Here is a 20,274-nt window from a genome sequence, read left to right as displayed (position 1 = left end):
ATTCTCAGGAACCACATAGTGGCTCATAACCATCTGTAATCGGGATCCAATACCCTCTCCTTGTGCATCTGAAGACAGCAACAGTGTACAGTATACTCACACACATGAAGTAAATAAATAAATCTTTTAAAAACTCAAAAATTAACTGCAGTTCTCTGGTAGGAATCTCCAAATAAATTCTGAAGGAATATGAATTCGAACACGGCACCTATAATGGTGGATATAAAGCACATGCCCCATATCATCAGGGAGATAATCAAATACTGTTTCCAAAAAAACTGAATGCTGGGGACACAGCTCAACTGGTAAAGTGGTTTGCCACACAAACATGAGGATGAAGTGCAATCCCCAGGATCAATATAAAATGACAAGCACAATGGATTATAATCCCAGTGCTGATTTAGGAGAAGACAAGCAGATCCCTGGGCATCACTGGCCAGCTACCCTAATATAATCAAAAAGTCCCAGGTCCCAATGAGAGACCCTGTCTCAAAAAATAATTGTAGAAAGTTATTGAGAAACAACACTGAGGCTGACGTCCAGCCCCCATATGCATGCACTTATATATGCAAATGCCACACTCAGCATGCAAACATGCATGCATTTGTACATACACACACACACACACACACACACATGCAAAGAAAACTTTAGGAAGACAAGACAGGGTCTTATGTTAGATAAAGGGTTCAAATGTCACGTTTCAGACCTTAGAATCTAAAATTCCAGAGCACTAGGTAGAGGTTCAAAAGACATTTTGGCTTAGTTCTAAATCATTTTAATAACCAGGTTATCTAACAGTGGGTAAACTTTCCTTTCTGAATAATTATTATGAATATGAATAGAGAAAATAAATGTTTAAAGGGCTACAAATTGCCAGGTGAGGTGGTACTCGTGCCTTGTAATCCCAGCACTTAGGAGGATAACACAGGCTTCTTGTCTATTTGAGGCCATCTTGGGCTCCACAGTGGGTTCCAGGCCAGCCTAGACTATAAAACAAAAAAAAAAAAAAATGAAAATAAAACCTGTATCAAAAACAATTCACAGCTATAGATAAGATGTCTAATCGAGTATACTATAGGTCCATTTCATCTGTAAGATTCTGTAGATTTAAAATCACACTTAACAGGTTCAGTATTTCCACACAAGTTTCCACAAATATCACTCAGTCTATTAAGGCAGCAACATCATCGTAAAAGTTAAATAGTTTATCAACAAATACCAAAGAACATCCTTTCCAAGCTAGCAACTAATGACACCTGACATAGTCCATTTTTACAGTTTAACTACCTATCTCATTTTTACAGTTTCACTTTTACAGTTTTACTGAATAGCCATGAGAAGACTGACATTAGTATTAGTCCCTCTTTTGAAATTCATAGACCATAAACACCAATGTAGTCTGCTTCAAATGTCTGCTCTATCCTCCTCTGGAGGCCTGTTTCCTGGGAGGTTTGTACTTCCTCGGTCTTCTGCAGAGACACAAGCTCTCGCCCTTCTGGGCTCAGGTTTTCCTCTCCCAAATTGTTCTGTTGTGTGTACTGGCCTGGATCAAAGGTCTCAGCCTGGGCCTTAGAAGAGCTTATCATCATCTGAAACTATAACATCCCCTCAGACATTATCTAGGTCTACCACAGTAACGTGGGGGTAGGGGGACAGTTTCTATAGAAACCATGGCAAAGCAAACAGATGGTGGTATATGAAGATAATGGCAGCAATTGGGACCAAGAGGGCCACCACCACCTGGCTCACATTATTCAAAAGCCACTCAAATCACTACCAGCCTGGCAACAGCCAGGAAACGAGGTCTGGGATAGGCTACCGGGATTCAGATAGCCATCCAAGCAACAAAGAGATCCACAGCCAGATGGTCCTCTAGGATACCAACAAGGAGACCCTGGCCCCTTTGTCAGCCTCCATGTCACCACTGATCCATGATCACATTAAGCACAGCCCTTGCCCTGGGAAAGTAATGAGGACACCACCTCAACAGGCAGGCTGAGATTAGAAGTGATACCAACTCTGATCTGTGTGACAAGTAGAAACAGAATTAAGTACAGACCAAAACCTTAGGGAAACAGTTCTCTTTCCTTGTGCTGTCCTCAAGCCATAGAGAACATGGGGTGAGGGCAAGAACAAACTCAAAATTCATCTCCTGATTAGTCGTATTAATACCTCCTAGCGACAGAACTTCCTCCTGAAGGTTATCTCACATTGATCTGTGCAACAGTTGACTAGTGCTCCACTGATATAGTACATAAATACTAATTTAGTAGCTGACAGAAAAATTTAAATAGTTAATCTAATAAAGGGAAATAAACCAAAAAGAAAAAAAAAGGTAAAGAGTGAAAGTAAAGAGAATTGCATTAGTTTATTAGAGAAGAAAGCTTAAAAATGGATAAGATCAAGGACTATGACACAAGGGGAGAACAATCCACTTGCAAAAACGCAGAGGTGAGAAAAAATTTGATTATGCAAAAGTAATATAGCCAGATGCCTAGATCAAACAGTGCCTTTAGTGCAGTGTTTGCACTGCCAGTAGCTAAGGTGATTTTAGTGCATGAATGAGCATGTTTATTCAGTTGAATATATTTCTATTAATAAGTAAAAGAAAGATGAGCAATTACCACATCAACTCCACAATTTCACCTATATTACTGTTTAAGATAAATCACTTTGTTCATGCAGGCATTTATTCATGCATTCAAATTCCATAAACGTATATTCATTATATACTTGCCAATGACTGAGCACAGTGTGATAGTCTGAAAACACAACAGAGATTAACATCAGAAACTTTCCAAGTTTGTAAGAAAAAACTATAATGGAAAAAAATGAATAACAGAGAAAATTTTAAACACAACCCAACTAGAGTGTAAAATACACTTAATCCATGGAGTTCTCTAGAGATGGTTAAAGTACTTTTTGTTACTAAATGAAATCTGGGTTCGATGAATTGCAGAGGAAAACAACTCAGAAAATACTTGACTCAAGAGTTGACTCAGCTGCAATTCAGTCAGTAGTTCTCAGCAATGGAAGTGTTACAAAATGGTGGCTAACAGTCATAAGCCATGTCCTTCTCACACTTAGCAGTATCAATATAAATCCACACACCACTTTAAAAGGAAACTATTATAGCAGCAAACATCACCCTGACTTTTTTAAAAATCTACTTTTTTCCCCAAGGAATATCCAAAAGAAACCTGAGGTGAATGTAGATCTCTAAAAGTCTGATAAAGGCTTATTTTAAAACAAAACTCTGGGCAAGGGAAATTGCTCAGTGTGACTCTTGGGGCCATATAGTGAAAGGACAAAGACTAACTCCTTCAGGTTTTACTCTGACCCCTACATGTACATCATAAGGCATGCACATGAGCATATACACATGCATATACACAGAGAGAATAAACAAAGAAAATGTTACAATAATTTTTAAAAAAGAAACTCTACAGATGAAAATGAATTCACTTCTCATGCTGAGATCAAGGTATCACATTCTTCTTTATGAGGCCTTCACCTGAGCCATAACCAAGTCGATAATACAAAATAAAATAGCATATACTTTGGGTTAAAACATAAACTATAATTATTGTGATCACCTTAGTTTTGGTTATATAATATTACTATAATTGGTGCTGGATATGGCCTAAATTTCATGAATGAAATACAGTTTCATATGTATGTATGTATGTATGTATGTATGTATGTATGTATGTATGTATTCATACAATTGAGATGGGAGCTAGATATTCTAACCATTTAATATAATCCATTTGGCTGCTACTTGAACCATTTCTTTTAGAAAAGTCTAAAGTTAAATCAGTTTTTTTTTTTCTCCTTTGCATAGAGTTTCAATTTGTACCCCAAACAGGCCTCACAATTGGAAGCCATCTTCCTGCCTCAGCATCCCAGGCTTTGGAATTACATTCATGGACAATCATGTCAGCATGAAATAAAAACTATCTTAGAAGAAGCTGTAACACTCCCCCTGCCTGGTTTCTTTATGCACAGCTTTCTTTACAAGTATTCCCAATTCCAGAGTTGAAGAAAAGGAAAACAAAAAACAGAGTGTTGACTATAAAACATCTGAACAAAGAATGATTCATGGTTCATTTATTATATTATAGCAAAAACAGAGTTCAGTGTAAATATAAGGGAATTATAAATGAGGATCAAAGTAAACATTTTATATAAAATAAAATTAGTAAATACCAATTATCTTAATTTCAGTTCAATTTTGACTAGAAACAATTGCATTAGTATCCATTTGTGATGCATCCATCCTCAGCCTTGTCTCCAAATGTTTGGTTTTGGGTTAAGTACATGATCTATGCCTCAGTTTGTCTTCTTGCCTAACTGTTTAAAAAGCCATGGCTTGGGAATGTAGTTCAGTGGTGGAGTATTTCTCTAGCACCCAGCTTCTTAACCTCTGGGCAACTGAACGTACTTAACTGAATGCACTAGATATGAAAAGATTAGGAACAATAACAGCTTCTGAATATACAAGTGCCCAATGCTTAGTGAACCCAAGGCATTTCTGTTTGAGCATACACACAAATATCCAGCCATAGCTTAGGAAAATTATGTTGCCATATTTAGGACATGTACAGTAGAAAGTCAAGTTTTGAAAAATAATTTAAAGATAGTCTACAGTGAGTGAGACCTATCACAGATGTGCCTGAAGCAACTGAAAAACACTCATCAAGAGAAGATGTTTAATATTAGAGATGAAACAATAGCTAACAGATTCTGGAGCAATAGAGGATGTAAAAGAAAACATGCAAAAATTAGACTAACAATGAAAAACATGTAGCAAGTTTTCAATAGCATATTATTCCCTACCAGAAAACAAAGATTTAGAAATGTCACTGTGACCAGCAGCACAGCAGTTTGTTTTCTGGAGACCCAATCTCCCTCCCTCATTCCATCTCTTCCCCCTTTCCTCCCTCCTTCCCTCCTTCTTTCCTTCCCTCACTCCCTCTCCTTCTATCCCCTTCTTCCTTCTCCTGCCCTCTTTACTTTTATGACTCTGTATAATTACTTTAGTACTGTTTTTCTTTCCTAAAGTATAATTTCTTTAGGACATGAACTCTGAATCAAATGTCACATTCAACTAATCACAAATCAACATGCATTTTTATCTTTTCCCTTTCATTCAAGCACTGGGAAGATTGAATTTGGAGCTTCCCAAAAAAGTACTCTGGATAATATCCAGTACTCTTAACATCTTAAAAATTATTTGTTTGGTTTTTAGACAATCTCACTAAATAGCTCTGGATGTACTGCAATTCAGCTATGCAAACTGGTCTGCCTTCTAACTTCCTTCCATTCCCTTTTATCTGCCTCTGTCTCTAGGATTGCCACTGGGACCACTTACATTTTGCATTCTTACAAAGAAATCTTACAAAAAAAGCCAGAATCGAGAGTCAGAAGAGTGAATAAGGTAGAAAGGGGAGAAGGAAGGAAGAAGGGAGGAGTGAAGGAGAGGGAACAAAGGGAAGGAGGGAAGAAGGAAAGGATATTGAGACTCTTCCCTCAAGAGAATAATTTACTTTCAGTGGAAAACAAATAACAGGCCTCCCTTTTCTGCTAATATTAGTATGTCCAAATAAAACAAGTAAATGACGATCTTGTGAAGGCACATCTACAATGAGTAAAAACACAGGCAAATTTTTCATTTATATAGAAGAGGAAAGCCATTTTCTTCAGCTAACAATTTTAACCAATTATTATAGTGCTGGTAAAATTCTTTCTTTTTTCAACAAAATTCAAAGCAGTTACTATTACACATTTATTTTAAAAAAAAATAGTCTAGGCATTCCCCAGGATGCAAGTTTAAGGTCTTTTATTTCCACAAGGAATGGTCATTATAGGGGCTAAAGCACTCTCTAAGCTCCTTCCTTTCCCAGACTCAACTGGGGGCTCCTGGTTGAGTGGGGCATGATGAGATGAAAGACTGCTAGCAAAGTATCATTAACTACCTTAAAAAGTCACCGCCTGCAGTTCAGAGTCCTCAGGCAGGTATTTTTCTCTACAACTGAAACAGTTTAGTTCAGAATTTTACAACGGTTCTTTTCCTAGCAATTGAACCTGTTAAAGGTATTGCATTGGGTTTTAAATCAGTCTTGTCCTGTCATTTTCTTTATTAGTAATGCCACTCAACTATGCCCAGTGCTTGAGCTTTAAAGGCCTACACATTTAAAAGGTTGAAAATATCTATCTTGAAATTTATGTAAATCCTCAGGAAATAACCATCACGTGGTAATGGTAATGTCATTTTATGATAGAACCTCATTATATACCGATTGACAGGCATGGCCAATATCCGGACTGCTTCCTGGAAAAAGAAAAGCAGAAGGAAAGATGGGATTTATTTTTAACTTTCTCAACAGCTACAGGCCTTTTCCAAAACAATTTTAAAGGGCTTGGCATATTATTTTAGCGGATACTTGAGAAAAAATGTTCAACTAATACTAGGTGAATGTTTATATAGTACACAGTCCTTTACTTCCTATGTTTCTGATTTCAAAAATCCGGTCTCTGAGATGGAGTCTCCCAGGGTATGCTATCTTTCACTTGTCAGCCAGATTTCCACATCATAGGCTTAGAGTCTAGAGAAAGAAGGAACACAGAGTAGTACTCCAGTGTATCGCCATGGGAGAGGATATGTTTCCTTCTCTGGAGAGTTTACTAAGAGAAAATTGATCATAATCTTTCTGGGCAAGCTCCCAAGCAGTCCCTTGCATAGATGGGTTGGATGACCTTCTATGACATCACCTAGATAGATGTTTCTAAAACTCTGTTTTTGGTTTGATGGTTATAAAAATAATAGAATATAAGCTGGTTTTTATCCAGTAGACACCAAACAATCTATGAAATAGTCATGGAGTGTTTGTTACAAAAAAAAAAAAAAAAAAAAAAAAAGAAATTGCTTTCAATCTATGATGCTGCTAACCATATAATGTTGCTTTAGTCTACCAAGAGCAGTGGTCTTACAAAAAAAACTGATATTTGAAATGTTGTGTTAAAAGAAGCAGATATGGTTGTAATAGGAAACCCATCTACCAAAACACCTGATTTCAGACATGTATTAACTCCCAGGAATAATGCAATTTTTTTCTCAGATTTGAATCAGTACATTAAGCTGAGCTAGAAATATGTTGAGAAGAGAAAAAAAATAAAATTATGTATTGTTCCCATTATTTGGTGGAAACTTAAGAAAACATACAAATTATTTCAGTATTTAGTCAGCATAGTAAATGATAGCCCCATTCTGTAAACTCTTGTGCAGGATATATTCAATTTAGCAGTGGTAGACATAGTGAAGCAAACTGATGTACAAAACCTGAGCTAAAATTCCAACCAAAAAACTGGGAAACCTAGAAGCCATAGAAAGGCAAAGGCCAGAGAAAGAGGGAAACATTAGACTAGACCAGGGGAGTTAGGCTTTTTTAAGTACTTAACAAATACACCCCAAGCTTTTGTGAAGCATAATTATTCATACAAACTGTCCAGGACAGGTGGATCCCAAGGTAAAAGGAATCTAGATAAGCCTAGATAGGATTGGTCAGAAAATAAAAGACTCCTCTAGTGTTTTCCTCTGGAATTCCAAAATAACTCATAGAACCAGTTCAGCAGAAAAAATACAAATCTTTCAGCTTGTCATCACAGCTACATTTGACTTTAATACGAACTGGCCTCAATCGTGCCTCTGGTACAAGTTCAAGTACAGAAAAAAAAAAAAAAACTGAAATAGTGCATTTTACTTAGGATCTAATTCCCACACCCTTTCAGGGAAATGGCAAAAATAAAAATGAACAAACTGGGTGAAAGTTCATTTGAAATAATAAATTATCATTGTTTTAGAAATTATTCAAGGAGATGTGACTGGAAAATAAACAAAAATGCATTTGAACAACTGTTGAAGATACTAACTCCAGTGAGAGCTTATCACTATACCAGCAGAGATATCCCAAAAGTATCTCAGCCTATGAGCACCTCACATATTCTCCTTATTTATTTGCAGATCATGCAACTTAGTCCCCAAAATGATAGCAGATTTTTTTTTCATTCTGGATCATACAAGAGTCTGAGAGGCATTTCATTTATTCCAGGTCCTTTCTTGGCCCTGAGAACCAAGGTCTGTAATCTATTCTAGTGATTGGCATAAATGTTTTCTGAATGAATGTGTGAATTAGAGCATGAAAGGAAAAAATGTTCACAGCACAAACAAATCATAGGCTGAGAACTAACAGAACCTAATCTAGCTAAATCTATTCAAAATGTCCACACTTTGCAAGGTTCTTCATTCATGTCTCTGAGTTGTCTGTATAGTTTTGCATGTTAGGTCCATGTACAAGTTTAGAGCCAAAGCTCAATAAACTCTCAACTCTAGAGTGTAACCATTTTGTTAATATGGAATCCTAAATGATTGCCTTTATTTCTTTGTCTTCTTTGAATTTCTTTCATAAAATTTCAAGTCAGCCCACGAATCTTAAGGTTTTAGAAGCATCAATTTACTGATCTCACAACACTATACTAGGCGGCCTTCAAAAAGACTTCATTAACCTTGGGGATGAAAGTAATGTTAAATGATTCAAACGAAAGAAACATTACATTTATAACTAAAATAATCCATCTCCTAGAAAAGATTTAAAGTGTAAAACACATACATGCACAAGTATTTTTTTTTATTTCATTGCTTAGAATCAAATCCAGATCTTTGCTTATACTAGGTAAACCCTGCCAGCAAACTAGTATATTCTAAAGAGTCATTTTTTCAATTGGTTTGGCAAGTAAGGGTACTGGAAATTGTCCAGCCTTTCAATACTTTATTAAAGAACTGTGACTTTCTTGTTTCTTCTCTTACAAAAATAATGCACATCTGGTCAATTAAACTAAAAGAATTCTCTGCATGGTCAATATATATTATAAAACTTAAGTTATTAAGGATATTTATTTATTATTGTTACCGTTGTTACTTGAAATAGTATTTCACTGTATATTCCTAACTGACCAGTTACTCATTATGTACATTTGGATAGCCTTTCCTTTTATCACACTAGTACAAAACTAGACAATGCATATCCCTTCTTCTATGTGTATTTTATTCCTTATACCTTTCAATCATAATATGGCTTTCAGCATGTCACTGAAACTACTATGTCCAAGGTTTCCTCCTTTTAATTCAATGTAGTTTTATCAATTTTCACAAGGTTTGTACGGCACTACCAAACAATGCTCCCTCAACACTTGCCTCTATCTCGACCATTCCATTGTTTCCATTCTAGACCTCTTTTCTTCTTTAATGGATCTTCCTCCTTTGCCTGTTCCTTTCACAACCTCCTGTATGCAAACTTTCACCAAGGTTTTAACCTTATCCTCAGCCCTCTTATCATTTTGTAATTCCTTCCTCTTAATTCCTTCTTTTCCACAGTTTCAAATAAAACCAATGGGAATGGTTCCTACACTTTTTAACTTTTGAGCAACCACTACTTCTCAACTCTAATCATACTTTTCTGAATACCAACCACAAATTTCCAGTTGGTAGCCTATTTGCATTTGAATTGCACCATGCCATCTATTGAAGCATCTGCTAATGTTTAGAATCCTACTTCATTCTAATTATACTCTGGATAATAAGAAGTAGAGCAAGTAAATGAATTGTTATTCATGGCTCTTTGTTTCATATCAAAATAGGGCCCTCCAACCTAGTACTAATACTCAGCAGGCCATCACTAGAATCTATCTAAGAAATAAAAGTACTAACCTAGCCTCAAAATCTGCTCTTTTAGATACAGGGACCTTTCTTCTAGGGTTTGAAGCCATTACTACGACAAAGGAAATTTCAATAACTTGAGAAGAGTTTTAGAAAAAAAATTAATAATATCAAACAATATGCCTCCTGTCTTTTTATCATCTGAGTTCACATAAGATGAATCACAAATTCAAGAAATTTACGGTGACACATATGTGGTAGTCAGAGCACTTTCAATGATCATTAGTTCAAGGTTACCCCCAGCCTCAGTTACACAGGAAGAGACTCTGTCATAAATCAAAAATGAAAACAAACAAGATAGACTAGCATTCCAATTTCAAATATTTCTAAGAAACCTTGTGATATCTGATTGTAGCCCTTGTGGATGAACTCAGTGGTTAAGTGTGTTTTTTGCTTTAAAAAAAAGACCAATTTGGTTTCCGGCACCCAGCAACTAACAACCATCTGTAAGCCTGGTTCCAGAGGATACAATGTCCTCTTCTGGTCTCTGTGGGCAATGCATGCATGTGCTACACAGGCATATATGCAGGCAAAACACCTACACCCATAAAATAAAAGAAAATGATGACCCTTTCCTCAAGCATGGGGGTAGTCCCAGTTACTTCACATAGTAAGAGATCATCTAAGAACTTTTACTTCTGTTTTCAGAGCAGTCCTGGTTTGAAGAATCCAAGGAGGCCAATTAGTTTACTTTGCATGAATCTCTTAGATTTTGATTTTACATGCTATAGCATTGCATTTTTCCAATAGTTGCTCTTCAGCTGTGTCCTCTATACTACAAGTAGTATCCTCTGAATTATTTTGCTTAAACTATTCTTAAAGCAAAACTCTTAAGAATTCTCTGCCCAATAGTAGAGGAAAAACTCTACAAATGATTTTCAAAGTTTATTAGATATTGATTTGTACTAAATCTACTTGAACATCTAAGCATAAATTATAGCCAAGCTTATGTTTCCTTGGAGTTTCACAAAATGTAAAAACACTGGCTTTAAAGTAGACAGGTGCTACTTTGCTGGCAGGGCAGGCCTCTCATTCGAGTCTCTGGCGTTTGAGTAATGTTAGGATCCCTTAGTGATCACATTCTTTGCTTTGTTTGTTTGTTTGTTTTTGATAATGTCAGATTAAATTCCAATGTAATACACATTCTTCTTATAAACTCACCATACATAAATATATAACAATACAATGTAATATATACAGTAAATATAAACACCCCATATAAGCATATAATAGTATAATATGACGTAAACTATAAAGAGAAATGTTATTTTCAAAAATGTACTAGATAAAATTCTTTATTCAATTTCAACTTCCAAATTAAATCAAAATTCCTTATGCCTAAATAATAACTAAATACATTACCACTATTTCTTCATATACTTTTCATCTATGTCTTTCAACATCCTTTTAAAAATAATGTCCCATGAATTCAAATGTGTTTGGCCTATTCTTCATCTCATCACAGTCTTCCTTACTGCCCTTAAACCTTAGGAAATGCCTGCCTTATCACTTGATAGATTCATACTACCAGCAACTTTGCTTCCTCGAAAGTACTTAGAAATTTTAAATTTAACCTCTTTATTCTTAATTTTTAAGTAGAAACTCACTAGACTGGCTTCTCAACTATCTCTTTTAGAAACTCAAAAGATTTAGCTAATACAAAAAAGGCCAGTTATATATAAATTTCTCAAATAATGAGATCAGATTCAATAACTTTCAATAATGAGTTCTTTATAACATTTATGGAAGCTTTTCTTCGATGGTACCATTCATTTTACATGGCTCATATTATGTTAGTGAGAATAACAACAAAGAAAAATATAGTAGCCTACTCATGTCAAATAAACAATAACGCCCCTCATCCATAAAATCCATTCTAAAATCAATTTGTTTTTCCTTACTATTGTTAAGACAGCTAATACAAGGTGAGTTTCTGATAATAACCTAAGTTATATATTTTATATTCTAATTGATGAGTATCCTTCTTGAGATATCATTACTTTGTTTTTCTGCTCTGAAGAATTCTACTTTCTTTACTTGGTACAATGGACCCTTAGAATTAATTGTCCCTGATATTGTTGTAAGCCAATTAGTTATGAAATATTTTCATGATTATTTTTCAAGACCAGCAGAAAGGAAATGTTGTAGTGACTTCTAAGGTCAGAAAAATACAGTGAGTCGTTGTAAGTAGCAAATCTGTAGGCAGATTAACAAAGAGGTTAAAGTCAATGGCTTCTCATCTGACAAATCTGTGAGAATGGTTCCTAGTTATGTGACCTTGCTATATTTTTAACTTGCTTTTGTTTCTTAAGGATTGGGGCCAAGGGGCTGGAGAGATGGCTCCGCAGTTAGGAGGACTGACTGCTCTTCCAGAGGTCCTGACTTCAATTCCCAGCAACAAGTGTGGCTGATCTATAATATGATCTGATACCCTAGTCTGGCACACAGGTGTACCTGCAGATAGAGCACTCATATACATAAAATAAATAAATAATGGGGTCCAGACATCATGGTGCATGCCTTCAATCCCAACCTGTAAAAGGCAGAGGCAGATGGCTCTCGGGAATTCAATGCTAGCCTGGTCTTTACAGTGTGAGTTCCAGGAGAGCTAGTGCTACACAGTGACCTCAAATTAAAGTGTGGATGGTGAACATAATGATTTTTAAATACCAAGAATTACCACAAGGCTACATTCTTAGCTCTTGAATTATTAATAATTTAAGGTCTAAGTGTACCACACTCTGAGAGGGTACTATACACTTATTTTTTTTCTAAGAAGGACTGAGGCTTCCACATTTAAAAATCATTATGTTTAATCTTTACACACCAAAAAAACTTTGACTATTTCCACATTATGGTTTGTTTTATATGTACTTTATGATCATTGTAACTAGTAAGATTTCAATTCATACCATCAAACCTTTAAAAAAAATCAGGTAATGACAAAAGTATATTCACATAGCTTTATACAAAAACACTTTTAAAATCTGTACATTCATCTCTGATTTTTTAAAATAAAGTTGTTTAATAAAAAAATTGAAAAAAAAATTGTTTTTGGCTAAAAGTCAAAATAAAACATGGATGGTAGGCCCTGGTGTGGCACCACAGAACTGTCATTTCTGAACTTAGGGAACTAAATAACAAATTACATATAAAGCTGTGGCTGCCATGCCAGGTATATTTTAAGTTCTCTATGAAAAGGCATCAAGGCAGCTTGTAAAATTACTTTCTAGCCTTTATTTTTCTTTTTTTTTTTCAGTGCTTCGAACCCAATGCTTCAGTCATACTGGGCAAGCATTCTACCACTGAGCTTATTTTTTCATAATGCTGTCAGCTAAAGCTGACTAATTATTTTTGCTTACAATTAAAGTAAGTTACTTTATGATATTTTTAAAACAATAAGTAATTATCCACCCCTGTCTTCCTTCAAAGTCAACTTGCAAATGTTATACTGGAGATGACAATTTCCTAATCCATACAACTCTGATTAAATACAGACTGATGAAATCATAACAGTGAGAATGTGTCCCACTTCCAATAAAACACCTGTATGAGAGGTGATGGCAACATAAACAGATCAAATTGTTTCACAGTAGTTGTTACCTGAGATAGATATTCTCTGCTGCTTAAAACTGAAGTTTAATTAGTCTTGACTCATTGTTGGAAATCACCCAAGCAGAAAGGTTTGGCTCCAACCCAACTCTGTCACAGGCTCTTATTTACAGAAGAGCTAAACCAAAGAATATAATTCAAAGATGAGAATCCAAAACCAGACTTTATAAATTATAAATATACTGCTTTCCAACTTAATCATAGACTCATAAAAATCTGCCTTTCTTTTTTTTTTTTTTTTTTTTTTTTTTTTTTTTTTTTTTTTTTTTTTTTTACCATGCTGGTGTATAGCCACAAAATACAGGGTTTTGTTGTTGTTCCTGTAATTAGGGGTTGGATGGGTATGTTTTAGTTTTGTTTTGTTTTTTAATTTTTTCCCTTTTATTTTTCGGGTTTTTTTTGTTTTTTTTGTTTGTTTGTTTGTTTGTTTTTTTGACACACATTCTGAACATGGAGCCTAGTCTGCCCTCAAACTTAATATACATGTTCCTCAAACTCTACAGTGCTATGATTATCAGTTTGCACAGCCATACTGAGAAAAAAAAAAACAAGATAGTTTTTTGAAACAGAGAATCAAAATCATCAAAGTTTAATATGCTATGCAGCCACTACAAAAGGGGGTAAAGAGTACTTAAAATATGACCCTGGGAAAGCACAAGTGTGCATGCATGTTAGCATATCAAGTTGTAAAAGAAAAAGCTAGCGCTGGCCTCACTCTTTTCACCTTATTTCCCTCTTGTGCCCTAATCTCCCAACCACATTCTTCTCAAGTCCAGGTTAGAGATACACTTACCAATAAGACGACCTCCTAAGTAGTTTTCTTTCCCCCATTGGATGTGAACATGTGCATTTATGTGATGTATACGTATGAATGTAGGCTCCTCCAGGTGGGTGTTTGGAGGACAAATTTCAGAAGTTGGTTTTCTCCAACTACAACTCAGACTCAGGCCATTAGTATAGATAACAGTACCGTTGTTATTCACTGACCTATCTCAAACTCTATATTTTCTTTCTTCCGATTTTTTTTTGTTTTTTCTCTCTTTCTCTCTCTCTCTCTCCCCCTTTCTCCCTCTCTCCCTCTCCCTCTCTCCTCTCTCTCCTCTCTCCCTCTCTCCTCTCTCTCTCTCTCTCTCTCTCTCTCTCTCTCTCTCTCTCTCTCTCTCTCTCCCTCTCTCCTCTCCCCCCCCCTCTCTCTCTCTCCCTCTCTCCTCTCTCCCCCCTCTCTCTCTCCCTCTCTCCCCCCTCTCTCCCTCCCTCTCTCTCTCTCTCTCCCTCTCTCTCCCTCTCTCTCTCCCTCCTCTCCCTCTCCCTCTCCCTCCCCCCCCCTCTCTGAGACAGGGTTTCTCTGTGTAGCCCTGAGTCCTGGAACTTACTCTGTAGACCAGGCTGGTCCCGAAGTTTTACTTGTAATCATAAATCAAAATTTTAATGTGCTAGAGATATAATTCCTATGCACTATCTACACATAGAGGGTATTCAAATAACAATGCTGAGGATTCTGAAGGCAACACCCTACTTTGTAATGCCAGCTCTTTCCTTTCTAGCTCTTTGGGCCTGGTCAATATACAGCTAATATTTCTTGTGAATCTCAGTTAGAATCTGTCCAAACACAGAAATGGATCTAATAAGAGCACTTCCCTACTATAAGAGTATAGATTAAGGGATAATATATGGGAAGCTCGAAGCACAGTGCTGGAATGTGCAATGCCAGTTTGTCACTATTACTACAACCAAATGTCGAGCAGCCATGCTACCAAGAAGGTAGAACAAGGACAACAAAAGCTCACCAGTCCTGCACACTCTGAGGGTACAGAGTCTGAACTTGCTGTGGTATTTTTAAATTTTTATTTGAATTTTTTATTATGTTCTGCAAGTCTACAGTCCTTTCCACAGCCATATATGCAAAATATAAAGCAGTGGGCTAGAAAACAATTCCTCTGTTTAAAACTCTGCTGGGCTGGCCAAGTGTTAAATGTCTCCTTTGTCTCTCATGCTAACAAAAGCAGTTGTCATAAAAGATCTGCCCATTTTGTTTAAAAGTATGTTTGTTTCATCTTGGTCTAGATAGGAAGAATTGTAATTTTAAAAGGTCTCTACCAAGGTAGCGAGTTAGAATTGAAGGTGAACAGATCCCCTCTAACCTATTTAATTTTACTAATAAAACACAATATAAAATTAACCTTAGATTAAAGTAAAACATATTCAATAAAGACACATAGTTGTTAGCAGCTGGCGTTGCCTGCACAAGACCAAGCCAATCAATATTGTAACATGGATGTGAGCAAAGCCCATCTGTCCCTACCTCTAGCTGAGGGGGTACTGACAGTTGATGGCTGCTGGCAAAGGGAGAGTCAATTTTCTTTAAGGATGCTGTCTTCAATAGGTTTACCATGCTCCAGTGGAAGACCCACATCAATTCATATAAGAGCAAAAAAAAAATTGACTTGATAGGTTATTTTGTTCTTAAAAAGGTGAAGACATTTTGAGTGAAGGCAGTAAGAACCAGGAGGAGTTAAGGGGACAAGTGGAGAGAATGAATATGAACAAAATACATCACATGCATATATAAACTTCTCAAAGAATAATATATATATATATATATATATATATATATATATATATATACTTTATATATAAATGTGTATATATATGTATATATATATAAAGATACATAGTTGATTGTGCAATCCATTCTTTAAAAAAACACACACACACCTAAAAATAGACACAAAGAATTGGAGCATTTAGCCTGACGATGTTTAGACTTTAACACAGAGCATTCTGGGAGAAATGTTTTTTAAGTATATTATTTTTCTTTAACAGAATAATGAGTCTTTATGCTAAAGATAAATTCACATTGCCCTTTTCTTCTATGAGGTTATGGTGCTTGCCTTTCATAATACATTATGCCATAAAATAGATCTTAGACTTTTAAACACGTTCAGGTCATGAGAGCCAATATTATTGAGATGTTTCCTGTCTATGGCTATACAACCTTGAACACATCCTATCTCATCTGATCTCAGAAGCTAAGCAGGATGAGGCCTATTAGTACTTGGATGGGAAATATGTTTTCAAGATGGGCTAAATAATTCCAGTGGTTTTCCTACTGTTGCAGGGAAATCAGCATTCAGGGACTGGTTACCAAACTGAAAGTACTAATTCTTCATTCAGTCTTTGCACTTGGCACTTGAAAGTATGGGGTTTATGAAAAGTACACCTATTCATTTGGTGGTTTCTGAGTTTGATCTTCTAATTAGTTTATGAATAACATTAAATAATACCACTCCAACAAAGTTTGGCAGTTATGGTATGCTCCAAAGCATGCTTTAAGCCAGGGTTCAATTTATATATACAAAGACAGAACAGCAAGGAACTCTGTCACCTAACATAAAATTACTGAAGAATCACATGACAAAGAACAGTGTCTTCCTGCTCTGTGTACAAATTCCGAATGATGAAAATAGTGTGACTAGGGAGTTGTGACTTGAACAAGAGTATTCAGTTCATTTCAGTCTTTTTTTACTTGTGAGTACCAGCATAGAATCTATCCTAAAACTAGCTTTGTTTTTAGTAGTTATAAGACAAAAAGAAAAGAAAAGAAAGAGAAAGAGAAATTATTGTATATGCTAGCCCTTAAATGAAATCCTGAGAAACCTCCCATCTATTGTACCCTACAAGATTCTATACCAATGCCCACAGAATGCATAGAGTACATAAAATAAATTAATATGGATCTACAAGATGGGTAAAATTATCCTAATCCAACTAAAACTTTCCCAATTTTTCATCAGTTTGATTAATTTTAACAAAAGGTCAATGCTGTTTTTTGTTAATAATTACAGAAATTTGTTAAGTTATGTAGACACTGGGTTTAGTTTACCATTTTCTTCTAAATATAAATTTAAAAGGCATTGTTATCTGAATTGAAACACATGCTACTACATGAAATTACATCAATAGTTGGCACAAACAATTTTAAACAAACAAGGGAACAGAAAGCTGTATGTAGTGGCACAAATCTATAGTAGTCCAGACATTTGGAAGGCACTAGGAGGATTTTGAGCTTGAGTCTAACTTGGGCAATGAGTTCTTGTCTCAAAAAATTAAGAACAGATGTTAAATTGGACTACAAAGTGATAAGAAATAAAATATGAACACTCAGAATTCACTTTCTGTTAACAAGTGGAAACTGAATCCTTGCTAGATGGTTCAGTCTTTTAAACTTGCAGGACTTACTCATTCTCTAAACATCTAAGGTCATGTTCACATTTGCGTCTTCATGCCTAGTAGCTGCTCTGCATCACTGTCAGCATGAATTTTTTTTATGGTTATACACATTTGAACTTAAGCAGCTTTCCCTGCATTAAAACTCTGTGGCTTTGGAGCAGGGTGACACTGGGAAGCTACTTAACTTCTCTATATCTACATCTCCTTTTCTGAAAGAAACATAGTAATGGCATTATTGTTGAGAAAATGTAAGACAGTACCTGAGACTGTCTAGAATCCGCTAGAGGTGGGTGTTAGTACCACAGACATTTAATCCCAACACAGGGGTGGCAGAGGCAGGTGGATCTCTGAGTTCAAGGCCAGCCAGGTCTACAGTGAATTCTAGGACCACCATGGATACTCAGAGAAACCCTGTCTTGAAAAGAAACAAACAAAAACAAAACAAAACAAAAAGAAACCGAGAACACATCTTAAAAGATTATTTTTAATCAGGCTGAGAAATATAAGAAGTCTTCGTGTATTGATACAACATTGTCCATTGTTGCTGTTCTAGATCATATCTAGAACAACTGACCACCTAATATTGCTGATGTTTGTAATAGTCAGGAAAATAGATTCAGGGCTGGAGAGATGGCTCAATAATCAAGAGCATTTGTTGCTCATAAAAAGGACCTGGGTTCAGTTCCCAGCATCTGCATGGTGCCACAAAACCATCTGTAATTCTAGCTTCACAAACCAACCCAATAACATCTTGTGGTCTCTATGAGAATCAGAAATTCACATAGTACACATATGCAGGCAAACTACTCAATACATACATATTATCAAGCCAAAGCCAAACACTTAGAACAATCATTACACACATAACAACTTACGGGTATGTACCTTTTCTTTCTTGTTTTTTTAGATTTCATGAGAACACTTGCCCCCAAATTTCTAAATCATTTCTTTAAAAGACAATGAATTTTTGCTATCTTAAAGGAAAATTTCGGTACTGTAAACTGTAATTTCCTTTCTCAAGTAAATAGCCACCACCCCATTCATATAAAGGATGATACCTTATATGATTCTTAAAGATACCATCTTTGTATTATTTTAGGATTGTTTGTCAAAAATTACAAGAGTATAAAAAATCATTAATTTTGATAATTTCATTAAAAATGTAACTAGCTCAACAGTGGACAAATCCTTAATTATCAATAGAAACAAAAGAATCAAAAGACAAACACCATAAATACCTGTCATTTGAATAATCTAATAAAACTCTTAATCTCTTCTAGGGCATTTAGAAATTTTATGTCTTAACAAAGAGGGGGTGTGAGGATATTATTTGATGAAATTCTTAAAGCAGTTTCTTCTTGAGTTTTCTCCTGGAAGAAAAATAGAGGAGAAAGAAAGCAAAGAACAAATACCAGTATTGAAACTACATGCCCTCACAAAACAACAACACAAATCTCAGTGCTTGAGAAGATCAATCTAATGAGGATTAACCAAAGGCAGTAAGCTGTTTTTGAAAATACAGTTATTTTAGTAGATTGATATTCAGTAACCCATGTTTTACTTTGAAATATCAGAATGTTAGGTGTGGAAGACAGGATGCTTCTAAAGTGCGGTCCAAAGAAAATAGTAAACATTTCTATTTTTTTTTTCAAACAAAGCGTTCAATAACTTTAAGAGTAAGTTTTCTTATATTTTGAAACGCAGTTTAAACCCACCCACACATGTTGGCAAAAGACGAAGTTCAAGGTTCAGGGTTCTTGTGATATCATATAGTCTTTAGTTGTATTCCAATTCCTACTAAATGTAAATATAAACAACCCAACAACTCAGTATCTCTGCCACTCTAAAGCTAGAGGAGTTTTCTACATTCCAATTTCTGGGCCCACACATCTGTTCCTGCCACTGCTGGCCTTTATTTCTCCTCCTGGAGTTGCTGGAACAGAGGCTCTTTCATTTAACAGGAGTATGCATTCAGCTTTCACCTCAGTTTACCCAATGCTCCTCAGATATGCTAAAAACTGTTATTCTAAGTTAACTACTGGCAAAGGAGTCAAAGAAGAAAACCAAATCCTAAGAAGAGGCAGCAACTCAGTTACCACATGTTGTTCTTTCCCCAGTTTTCACCAGTCTTGAAGAAGTGGATTTTAGAAAGGATATCTTTCAAAGAAAACGAAAAACTCAAAATAAGCACCAATGTGAGTAAGGGAGTGGGCATATCTTCTACATTAAATTAAAAGGAGAAAAAAAAAAAAAAACTCTCACACTCCAAGAAGAAAAAAGAAGGGGGAAGGAGAAGGAGGTAAAGGAGGAGGAGGAAGAAAAAAGACATTTTTACCATTATTCCTGACTTTCTCCTCTATTTTTAAAATTATATACCCCACCTGCTTGCCCTCAAAATAATTCCATTCCAGTGGTTTCACAATAATTTCAGCACCTCAGGAATCTTGCCCTCCCTTCCCATCAGTACTCTCATCCTTTACAGAAATGCACTACTTCCCCTGAACTCGGTTCTTAGAGCATATTTGTTAACCTTCTCCCTCCAATAAGCCTGAAAGCCACTTGTTTTTTGTTTGTTTGTTTGTTTTGTTTTGATTTGATTTTACTTGACCGCACCTAAACGTGAAGTCCCTTTACCAGTTACCTCCTAAACTTGG

At 35.7% G+C, this 20,274-nt stretch overlaps 1 protein-coding gene across 1 annotated transcript in view; it reads right to left on the bottom strand.

Moving 5' to 3' along the window:
- Positions 1-20,274, bottom strand: part of SH3BGRL (SH3 domain binding glutamate rich protein like) — a 71,096-nt gene that overhangs the window by 50,448 nt on the left and 374 nt on the right. The window lies entirely within an intron of this gene.

The sequence above is a fragment of the Micromys minutus genome (assembly GCF_963924665.1).
Source record: "Micromys minutus genome assembly, chromosome: X".
NCBI classification, from domain to species: Eukaryota; Metazoa; Chordata; class Mammalia; order Rodentia; family Muridae; genus Micromys; species Micromys minutus.
This window is presented reverse-complemented; position numbering and strand designations above follow the sequence as displayed.